Raw genomic sequence first — 12,431 nt, forward strand, 5'->3', positions numbered from 1 at the left:
TCACTCCTTGGAAGGAGTTTAGGGCCAAGGAACATGACTTGGGCCGTAAACTCCAAGTGAAGGCACCAAAGTGTGTCTCTTGTCCCCATTAGCCTTAGATAAATTCATGAAAGCAATCCTTGATGTCTAAGTGCCTCAAATCAATTAATTTCCTAGAGTTTACGGCCGTAAACTCTAAGGTGAAGGACCTTAGGCCGTAAACTCCTATATGGGGTGTTCTAAAGCCTTAAACTAATTCATGTGTTATTCCAATAAAGCTAGGAGTGTTCTAAGGTCAAGATAACACCACAAAACACCCAAAAACACCATTTGAGGAGTTCACGGCCATAAACCTATGAGTTTACGGCCGTAAACTCCAAGGTGTGGGGTTTGTTGGATGGTGAACTCCTATACAAGGCCCTTTGATGTTTCAAACCCTTTTGCCTTGTCCCGTAGCAACTTAGATGCAACCATTTGAACCTTAAACACTCATAAAAGTGTTTAAATGTTTTCTAAGTGTCTTAACTTATTTATTTAAGTTATTATTTGTCTAATTAGTTATATATATGCTTATTATATGATAACTAGGCTCGTGCGTGTAAACCAGTCTCCGTTTGCCACCTAGCACGGTAGCCGACACTACAATTCAAACGACTCACCACAAGTGAGTTCATACCCCTTGAATCAACCTTTGAACTGATTTTAAATGTTTTATAACACTTTATGGGGGGGGGGGGGGGATACAAGTCAAATACTTATAAGTTATTACTTCAATCACATGTGATTGTGTTTAATCACATGTGATTAATAACTAGGAAAACAACGATTTTCACACTGTTCAAACTGTCTTTCAACTACTTTACTATCGAAATGTTTTACAAACTGTTTTACTATCCAAACTTACTTATAGACTGTGATTCAATCAAATGCTTCTTATATAATTAAACTGTTTTATCAACTTATGCTTTCAAAATGATTTATAGCTCGACATCAAGACAATCTTCTCTTGAAATTATATCTATGCTTCAAAATGTTTTATGAAAACTTATTTATGCTTTATATATACAATTGCATGCCCATATATGTATAGATATATAAATAATGTTCAAAAGGCTTAGGAATGCCATCCGCCCTATTTCCTTTTCCTCGATTTGGATGTGGTCTGGTGGGATTTCGGGTGACCATCCGAAGGTCGTTTCCATATTACTTATATATCATATATACATGTATAGACATAAAAGTACTTCCATATTCATGCTCATCAGTACATCATTAGCTGGTTACCATCGGGGTAACGCAGAAACAATACATATACAGATATACTAGAAACAATACATATACAGATATACTAGAAACAATACATATACAGATATACTAGAAACAATACATATACAGATATACGAGAAACAATACATATACATGTATACGAGAAACAACACATATACAGACATACGAGAAACAATACATATACATAAATACGTAATAATTGTGATCCACTGTATCGGGCATGCCTTAATTGTCATGGCCCGAGTTGTAGCCAGAATTCTCCTGGAGGGAGAGCGTGAGTTTGCGTATAGATCTATACTGGATTGACTATCCTACACCTTGTTGCTAGCTACAGCCGGACCTGCAGGTCTGCGGGTGCCAAACGTCATTTCTTATTACGACCGTTCAGTATGTCGTTGATTTTCAGTCGATAGCATGGTGCAATTAATCACAATATACCTTAATATAAATCCGGTTTAAGGTAGTAGTAATAGTATTTAGTACAACAGTAGTCTTATTATACAAAGCTACCGTACTTCAATGATTTACCCATTACGCATTTTAGTGATAATCTCACTTAAGCATTAATGTACAAGCTATATTTTAACAAATGATAGTTATATTTGGGAAATCACACACTTTACAACAGAAAAGTTTACAAAACAGCCTAGCCTTGGTAGAAGGTTACTTTTATAGAAAATATAGGATTTTCTGAGTGATTCAAACTTTCACAAACACTTTCAAACATTTACTTACATTTTTACAACTTATACATTGAGACAGGTTCAAACGTTTTTACAAGAAACCTTGACACTAAAATACTTATGAACTCACCATCTTAATGCTGATAAACTCTTTCAAAATAACTTGTATTCTCAGGTCATCAGTAGACAGGTACCGAGGCCAACTTTTGAGAAGATGGAGTGCATTCAAGACTCATCTCATATTATTTTGTTATACATTATTTTTGGTGTCTATAACTGTACAGAACACTTGTATTGAAATTATATATTTAATGCAATGGATGATGTTGTTTGCTTGTTTACATTTACTGTGTTGTGATACTATACATGACGTCCTCCGCCCCAGAACGTTTCCGCCGTTCTTGGTTTTGGGGTGTGACACAGACCATAGATCCGAACAATTAACAGTATATCATGCACAAAGCATTTAGCACATAAAAGCATTTTAGGCACATTTCCTAAAATAAGCTAGTGCTCACACCTCACAATCATCGCTTAGCATTCTAAGTTTAATTCTAGAAATCCTACAAATTCCTAGTTCGCTTAAACTAATGCTCTGATACCAACCGTGACATCCCCAAAATCACGGCCAGAAAAGACCGGTTTGTTTATGCTTTGTTTAAAAATCAGAGTTACATTTTAAATGAAAGTGTTGCGGAATTTGTCCCAAAACAAAAATATGATAAAGATTTATCAAAAGCATTTCCATAGAAATGTATTTCATTAAAAGACTCGGGATGTCATGTTCGTACAGATCAAAAGCATAAACAGTACAATATAAGCCTTACTACATTATTTCATATCTACATGCCTATATCCATAATCCCTCGTCCAAAACATCACATCTATGCTCATGCGCCACTACCTGTAATACATAAAACTGAGTGGGTCAGGCTTAGGAGCCTGGTGAGCACATAGGGTTTTCAACCCACAATAAATAAGTTTATTAATTTCATCAATCAACAATAACCCGATTACCCGTTCCCGTTATCCTCACTTTACGTCCCTAAACACCTATCATAAGGGACCTAGCCTAAGGATCATCATCGGGACGGACACTACTGCTAAGGGATTCCTCAGCAATAAATGTCCTAAAGGCAACCATGTGGGGGATGGAGTACACCGGTGAACACATCGTTCACAAACACCTACAGGTTGCGAGCCTGCTAGTGTTCCACTGGACTGTCTAGAAGAGTCCGTGGTTGTCATCCATACTCCGCTAGATGGCAGAAACAACAACATCAACATCGAGGCCTCTCATCATTTTATCACACATCAGCTATTACATCTACCCATGTTTTACCCCAACATTTTCGTAGATATAAAATACATATACAGTTTAAATCATTGAAAACATGTATAACAATGTTCATCCAGCATAGATAGCAAGTATTCAGATAATATGCACACATAGCACGTAATTTATATAAAATACTTCATATCTATGTGTAAGCTGAAAGTAACTATGCACTCACCTGATTAGGTGGTGACTCAGCACTCGGACAGTGCTTCGATACTCTCAAAACGATATTCCTTCGATAAAACCTAGTATCGATACCACTAGGGTTTAGTTTAACGATAACCGCGACAAATTAATTAGTCCGAGTATTATTAAGCGTTAATAATACTCGATATAACTCATAATAATAGCCCAAATAATTATTTTAAGGACCTAATAACATTCCTATAATTATTTGAAAGCTATATTAAAAATTGCGTAAGCGTAGCACACTTACAGCGAATTTTATCGAGAACCGGGACTTGATTGGAGCAACGTTTCGAAACCGAAAAACTCCTTTTTCTCGGGACTCCGGGAGCCTCGGGGCTTCCCTAGGGTGCTAAGGGGCTTAACTAGGGTTTAGAGGAGGTTTGGAACTCTAGAGAGAGAAAGAAACTAGAGAGAGAAGTGGAAATTGTGTGAAAAATGTGAAGGCCCTCGCCCCTTTTTATACCCTGCGAGGCCTCGGACTACGCTGGGCGTAATCCTTGGCTACGCGGGGCGTAACTTCGGATGGGGCTGCCACATCGATTCTAGCTGTCTCGCACTCGGAAGGGGATAAGACCGAAGGGTACGCTGGGCGTACCGAACTCGGACGCGGGGCGTAATGCGAGGGTTCGTGGCATGATCCGAAGCGAGATCTGAATCATCATCCGACGGCCCACAACGTGCCACGTCATCAATCCTCATCAGCCTTCGCAAATTCAATTATAAACTTTAAAAATTCATAACTTTCGCGTACGACCTCCGTTTTCGACGTTCTTTATATCCACGCGAAGGTGGGAACGTAGTCTACAACTTTCGTTTAGACTCCGTCGGCTAATTTTGGCTCGATTTTAAATTTTATATTATTAACGGGCCGGGACACGATTGGTCCGTTAAATCCTCATAGCTTCTTCATCCGACATCCGTTTTCACCCATCTTTTTCTCGTTACGCTACCCTTAACGAGATCTTCGATTCTCGTTCAGGTCGTGTCGGCTAAAAACCGCTTGATCTAATATTCGAATTTCGGGCTGTACACTGCTATTCTAAAACTTCGAAAAATCATAACTTCTTCATACGAAGTCAGATTTGGGCGTTCTTTTTATCGATGTTCTTATTTTAACATATTATACGACTTTTGTTTTGATCGCTAAGGCTAAATCTCGCTCTATCGTAAATTCACTATTTACGCTTCCCGATGCCGTGCCGGTTTTACCGTAAAACTTCGACGGGTCATAACTTCTTCGTTATAACTCGGATTTCGGCATTCTTTATATGTACGGAAACCTTGAGACATATTCTACAACTTTATGTAGAGATATCGGGATTATCTTATACTTTAATTTTGACGCTTATTTTTATTATTTATTAATTATACATTTATAATTAAATTATAAGCACATAAATACACATAATTCACATAATACTCAAATATTTCATCTTTATTACTTCAAAAAAAAAATTACAAGAGTTGACCTAGACTATTACATTGACAAAAATGCTTAGCCCTGAAACCCGGGCGTTACAATTCTCTCCCCCTTAGGATGATTCCGTCCCGGAATCATGCATCAGCAAACAGATGTGGATAGCGACTCATCATGTCATCCTCTGTTTCCCAAGTGAGATTCGGCCCATTCGAATGTTTCCATCGGACTAGCACCAAGTCGACCATCTTGCGTCGTAACTTCTTAGTCTTACGGTCAACAATTGCCTCAGGCTCTTCGATCAGCCTTTTATTCTCATCCATCCTTAACTCTGAGATTGGAATTATGTCGGGAACATCTCCCGTGAATTTCCTCAAATAAAACACATGGAAAGTGTTATGAATACCATTGAGTTCTTCGGGCAATTCCAGCTTGTAAGCTTGGTTCCCAATCTTCTGAAGAACTTTGAACGGTCCAATAAACCTTGGACTCAACTTTCCTCGTTTCCCAAATCGTATAAGTCCCTTCCACGGTGAGACTTTAAGCAAAACGGAATCCCCAACTTCGAAAGTTATCGGTCGTCTTTTCTTGTCAGCATAGCTCTTCTGACGATCCTGAGCTGCTAACATTCTTTCCCTAATCACCTTCAACTTCTCGGCAGTCTCATGGACTATCTCGGGGCCCATAAACTGCTTCTCTCCGGCTTCAAGCCAACAAGACGGCATACGACACTTTTGTCCATACAAGGCTTGGTAAGGTGCCGTCTTGATGCTCGAGTGAAAACTATTGTTGTAGGAGAATTCTACCAGAGGTAAGTGCTCGTCCCAATTCCCTTGGAATTCGAGGGTACATGCTCTCAGCATATCTTCCAACGTCTGAATTGTTCTTTCGCTCTGACCATCAGTTTGCGGATGGTAAGCCGTACTCAAACACAACTTTGTACCTAACTCCTCTTGTAGACTCCTCCAAAACCTTGACGTGAAACGACTATCACGATCTGATATAATCGTAAGAGGGACACCGTGAAGTCTTACAATTTCCTTCACGTAAGCATTTGCGAGCTTATCCATAGACCACTTCTCGTTGGCTGCTATGAAGTGTGCACTCTTGGTGAAATGATCAACGACTACCCAAATCATGTCGTGACCGTTCTTCGTCCTGGACAGTTTAGTCACAAAATCCATGGTGATGTCTTCCCATTTACCCATGGGTACAGGTAAAGGTTCTAAACTCCCATACGGTTTCTGATGTTGTGCCTTAACCCTCGCACATGTTACGCACTCGGCCACATACTTCGCAACATCGAGCTTCATCGTCGGCCACCAGTAGTAGGGTTTTAGGTCCCTATACATTTTAGTGCTACCGAGATGAATCGAGTACATGGTCTTGTGTGCTTCTTCCATCAGAAGATCTCTTATTCCTCCCGTCTTAGGTACCCAAATTCGATCTTGGAATACCTTCAGTCCTCGACTGTTTGTACCGAACACTAACGTTCTTCCCAAACGTTCTTCCTTTCGGTCATTTTTCTCTAAGGCTTCTTCTTGAGCTTTCCTGATACTTTCGACAATCGTTGAAACGACTTCAATTCTTAACGCTCTTGGCCTTTTCCTTTCCAGATTGACTTTCCGACTGAGAGCATCAGCAACAATATTTGCTTTACCTGGGTGGTAAAGTATCTCACAGTCGTAGTCCTTGAGAAGTTCTAGCCAGCGTCGTTGCCTCATGTTCAACTCCTTCTGATTAAAGAGGTACTGGAGACTCTTATGATCAGTGAAGAGCTTGCACTTCGTGCCGTAGAGGTAATGCCTCCATATCTTTAAGGAAAAAACTACCGCTGCCAACTCTAGATCATGAGTGGGGTAGTTCTTTTCGTGTTCTTTCAATTGTCGAGATGCGTATGCTATCACCTTTTCTTTTTGGGTCAAAACACAACCCAACCCGACTCCAGATGCATCACTGTAAACTGCGAAGTCTTCAACTCCATCGGGTAGAGAAAGTATCGGTGCTTCGCATAACTTCTTCTTTAGCTTCTCGAACGCCTCTTCGTGTTTCTCACTCCATGTATATGTGGCTCCTTTATGAGTCAAAGCTGTTAATGGAGCAGCTATCGAAGAAAAGCCTTGGATAAATCGTCGATAATATCCGGCTAATCCTAGAAAGCTTCGAATCTCCGTGGGACTCTTTGGACGTTCCCACTTCATTACAGCCTCGATCTTTGCGGGGTCAACCATTATTCCCTCCTGGTTAACAACATGACCCAAGAATTGGACTTCCCGTATCCAAAAGTCGCATTTGGAGAACTTTGCAAAAAGCTTCTCCTTCTTCAACACTTCTAATACTTCCCGTAGATGCTTGCCATGCTCCTCTTGGCTTTTCGAGTAGATGAGAATGTCGTCGATGAACACTATCACGGATTTATCAAGGAATGGTTTACAAACCCTATTCATCAAATCCATGAATGCTGCAGGAGCATTGGTTAGTCCAAATGACATAACCAAGAACTCGTAGTGTCCATATCTTGTTCTGAATGCAGTCTTTTCAATATCCTGCTCTCTCACCTTCAGCTGATGATATCCTGACCTAAGATCGATCTTTGAGAAGTAGCTCGAACCTTGCAGCTGATCGAATAGGTCGTCAATCCTCGGCAATGGATACTTGTTTTTCACCGTTGCCTTATTCAGCTCTCGATAGTCTATACACATCCTCATGCTTCCGTCCTTCTTCTTTACGAATAACACCGGAGCTCCCCAGGGTGATGAACTAGGTCGAATAAAACCGTTGTCCAACAGCTCCTGAAGTTGCGTCATGAGCTCCTTCATCTCCGTCGGTGCTAATCGGTAAGGTGCCTTTGCTATTGGTGTTGTTCCTGGTAACAAGTCTATACGAAACTCCACTTGTCTATCAGGTGGTAATCCGGGAAGGTCTTCGGGAAATACTTCCGGATAATCACACACAACCGGTATATTCTGCACCTCTTTCTTCTCCTTCTTGGCATCGATTACGAATGCCAAGTACGATGCGCACCCTTTGGACAAACATTTCCTGGCTTTCATCAGGGAGATGATTCCAGAATTCACTCTGCGTTTGTCCCCGTACACCATAAATGATTCCTTTCCGGGTGGGTTCACCTTTACTATCTTCTTTCGGCATTGAATCTCAGCATCGTTGGCGCTAAGCCAATCCATACCCAAAACGATGTCGACACCGTTTAACTCTATGGGTAATAGCTCTTCGTTGAATTCGTTTCCGTTTAGGTCGATGACGATGTTCCTAATACGATTACTAACATGTACGAATTTGCCACTGGCAACTTCTACAATCAGGGCATTATCTAGTTTTTCTACAGGCAATGCTAATTTTCCACCAAATTTATGCGATACAAAGGAGTAGTTGGCTCCGGAATCAAATAGTATATTTGCAGGCAAACCATTTACAAGAAAGGTACCTGAAGCGACGTCTGCTGCCTCCTTTGCAGCCTCGAGCGTCATCTGGAAGGCTCTCGCCTTCGGCTTCGATGGTATGTTGGGTCTTCCTGTCTCCTTCTTCTTCGGGCAATCCCTTGAAATGTGCCCCTCCTCGTTGCACTCATAACAGACCTTCTTAGTGAACGTGCATTCATTGGCATAGTGCCCAGGCTTTCCACATTTGTAACAAGTGACCCCTCCGTCACACTTCCCAGAGTGCTTTTTCTTGCACTTGTCACACCACTTCGCTTCTGATCCTCCCCCTCTCGAACCAGACTTCGAGAATCTACCCTTCTTACCGGACCTTGAGGATCCGTCAAATTTCCTTTTCTCGCCAACCTCGACTTTGCTGGCAGCTCTTCCCTTAATCATATCCTCCACAGACTTGGCAGCCCAGATAGCTGCCTCCAAAGTAGGTGCCTGACGCACTGGCACCGCGTACTCCCATGGTAATCCCTTTGCGTACTTATCAATTTTTGTCAGCTCATCCGGAACAAGACGCAAGGCAAATTCCATCTTTTCTGTGAAGTTGTTCGTGTATTCATCGATTGACATGCTCCCCTTCTTTAGGGTTAGAAACTGGTTCTCTAGCTCGAGCAGGTTTTGAGCTGAGCAGTACTTTCGTTTGAATTGTACCAGAAATTCTGCCCATGTCAGTTCCAGGGGTTTGTTGGGGCTTAAAGTCTTCCCCAAAGTATTCCACCAACGTACAGCACCTCCTCGAAACTGACGCACTGCAAACGTGGTCTGTAGCTTCCCTCTGCAACCGCATGTCATGAAAGCTAACTCCATCTCCGAGATCCAATCCATGACTCCGATTGGATCTTCCTTCCCCGTGAAAGTCGATGGCTTGCAAGACTGAAAATCCTTGTACTTGCATCCATTTCTCTCGAATCCGTTATCTTGGTTATTTTCTTGAACTACTGGTTGGTTGACTTGACCAACAATTCCACTGTAGTCTCCTTCCTCAGTCTGCCCTTCGTTCAACTCAGGCTGTTCGATTTGAATAGTGCCTTCCTCTCGATTTTGCTAGAGCAAACGTTTGGTTTCCTCCATTTAACGATCCAACATAGCCTGGACCATCGCTTGCACTCCGGCCATCGTGACTGGCTCAGGTGCAACTTCTTCTACAACAGGTATTTGTTGAACCACTGGGGGTTGGTTCCTATCTCCATTCGCGTTCACGTTTCCGCTACGAGTCCTTGCCATCTTGATCTATACACCGAATAAGGTGAATTTAGATCTTTATTTAGGATAGACGTTTAAATCGTCCTTATCACTCCGAAACGTTTACATGCTAGTTCTAATATCGTAGTCGTACGTTTAGAATCCTAAACACATAAGGTTTCCAGATCCGGTCGGCAACAGACCATAGATCCGAACAATTAACAGTATATCATGCACAAAGCATTTAGCACATAAAAGCATTTTAGGCACAATTCCTAAAATAAGCTAGTGCTCACACCTCACAATCATCGCTTAGCATTCTAAATTTAAGTCTAGAAATCCTACAAATTCCTAGTTCGCTTAAACTAATGCTCTGATACCAACTGTGACATCCCCAAAATCACGGCCAGAAAAGACCGGTTTGTTTATGCTTTGTTTAAAAATCAGAGTTACATTTTAAATGAAAGTGTTGCGGAATTTGTCCCAAAACAAAAAATATGATAAAGATTTATCAAAAGCATTTCCATAGAAATGTATTTCATTAAAAGACTCGGGATGTCATGTTCGTACAGATCAAAAGCATAAACAGTACAATATAAGCCTTACTACATTATTTCCTATCTACAGGCCTATATCCGTAATCCCTCGTCCAAAACATCACATCTATGCTCATGCGCCACTACCTGTAATACATAAAACTGAGTGGGTCAGACTTGGGAGCCTGGTGAGCACATAGGGTTTTCAACCCACAATAAATAAGTTTATTAATTTCATCAATCAACAATAACCCGATTACCCGTTCCCGTTATCCTCACTTTACGTCCCTAAACACCTATCATAAGGGACCTAGCCTAAGGATCATCATCGAGACGGACACTACTGCTAAGGGGATTCCTCAGCAATAAATGTCCTAAAGGAAACCATGTGGGGGATGGAGTACACCGGTGAACACATCGTTCACAAACACCTACAGGTTGCGAGCCTGCTAGTGTTCCACTGGACTGTCTAGAAGAGTCCGTGGTTGTCATCCATACTCTGCTAGATGACAGAAACAACAACATCAACATCGAGGCCTCTCATCATTTTATCACACATCAGCTATTACATCTACCCATGTTTTACCCCAACATTTTCGTAGATATAAAATACATATACAGTTTAAATCATTGAAAACATGTATAACAATGTTCATCCAGCATAGATATCAAGTATTTAGATAATATGCACACATAGCACGTAATTTATATAAAATACTTCATATCTATGTGTAAGCTCAAGTAACTATGCACTCACCTGATTAGGTGGTGACTCAGCACTCGGACAGTGCTTCGATACTCTCAAAACGATATTCCTTCGATAAAACCTAGTATCGATACCACTAGGGTTTAGTTTAACGATAACCGCGACAAATTAATTAGTCCGAGTATTATTAAGCGTTAATAATACTCGATATAACTCATAATAATAGCCCAAATAATTATTTTAAGGACCTAATAACATTCCTATAATTATTTGAAAGCTATATTAAAAATTGCGTAAGCGTAGCACACTTACAACGAATTTTATCGAGAACCGGGACTTGATTGGAGCAACGTTTCGAAACCGAAAAACTCCTTTTTCTCGGGACTTCGGGAGCCTCGGGGCTTCCCTAGGGTGCTAAGGGGCTTAACTAGGGTTTAGAGGAGGTTTGGAACTCTAGAGAGAGAAAGAAACTAGAGAGAGAAGTGGAAATTGTGTGAAAAATGTGAAGGCCCTCGCCCCTTTTTATACCCTGCGAGGCCTCGGACTACGCTGGGCGTAATCCCTGGCTACGCGGGGCGTAACTTCGGATGGGGCTGCCACATCGATTCTAGCTGTCTCGCACTCGGAAGGGGATAAGACCGAAGGTTACGCTGGGCGTACCGAACTCGGACGCGGGGCGTAATACGAGGGTTCGTGGCATGATCCGAAGCGAGATCTGAATCATCATCCGACGGCCCACAACGTGCCACGTCATCAATCCTCATCAGCCTTCGCAAATTCAATTATAAACTTTAAAAATTCATAACTTTCGCGTACGACCTCCATTTTCAACGTTTTTTATATCCACGCGAAGGTGGGAACGTACTCTACAACTTTCGTTTAGACTCCGTCGGCTAATTTTGGCTCGATTTTAAATTTTATATTATTAACGGGCCGGGACACGATTGGTCCGTTAAATCCTCATAGCTTCTTCATCCGACATCCGTTTTCACCCATCTTTTTCTCGTTACGCTACCCTTAACGAGATCTTCGATTCTCGTTCAGGTCGTGTCGGCTAAAAACCGCTTGATCTAATATTCGAATTTCGGGCTGTACACTGCTATTCTGAAACTTCGAAAAATCATAACTTCTTCATACGAAGTCAGATTTGGGCGTTCTTTTTATCGATGTTCTTATTTTAACATATTCTACGACTTTCGTTTAGATCGCTAAGGCTAAATCTCGCTCTATCGTAAATTCACTATTTACGCTTCCGGTGCCGTGCCGGTTTTACCGTAAAACTTCGACGGGTCATAACTTCTTCGTTATAACTCGGATTTCGGCATTCTTTATATGTACGGAAACCTTGAGACATATTCTACAACTTTATGTAGAGATATCGGGATTATCTTATACTTTAATTTTGACGCTTATTTTTATTATTTATTAATTATACATTTATAATTAAATTATAAGCACATAAATACACATAATTCACATAATACTCAAATATTTCATCTTTATTACTTCAAAAAAAAATTACAAGAGTTGACCTAGACTATTACATTGACAAAAATGCTTAGCCCTGAAACCCGGGCGTTACACCCGCCCGACATCGGACCTTGGTCTGGAATAACATACTAGCATACAATGCCTAGGGCTAACCCCCGGGTCTTCCTACTCAT

The sequence above is a fragment of the Lactuca sativa genome, chromosome 8 (assembly GCF_002870075.4).
Source record: "Lactuca sativa cultivar Salinas chromosome 8, Lsat_Salinas_v11, whole genome shotgun sequence".
Lineage (NCBI taxonomy): Eukaryota > Viridiplantae > Streptophyta > Magnoliopsida > Asterales > Asteraceae > Lactuca > Lactuca sativa.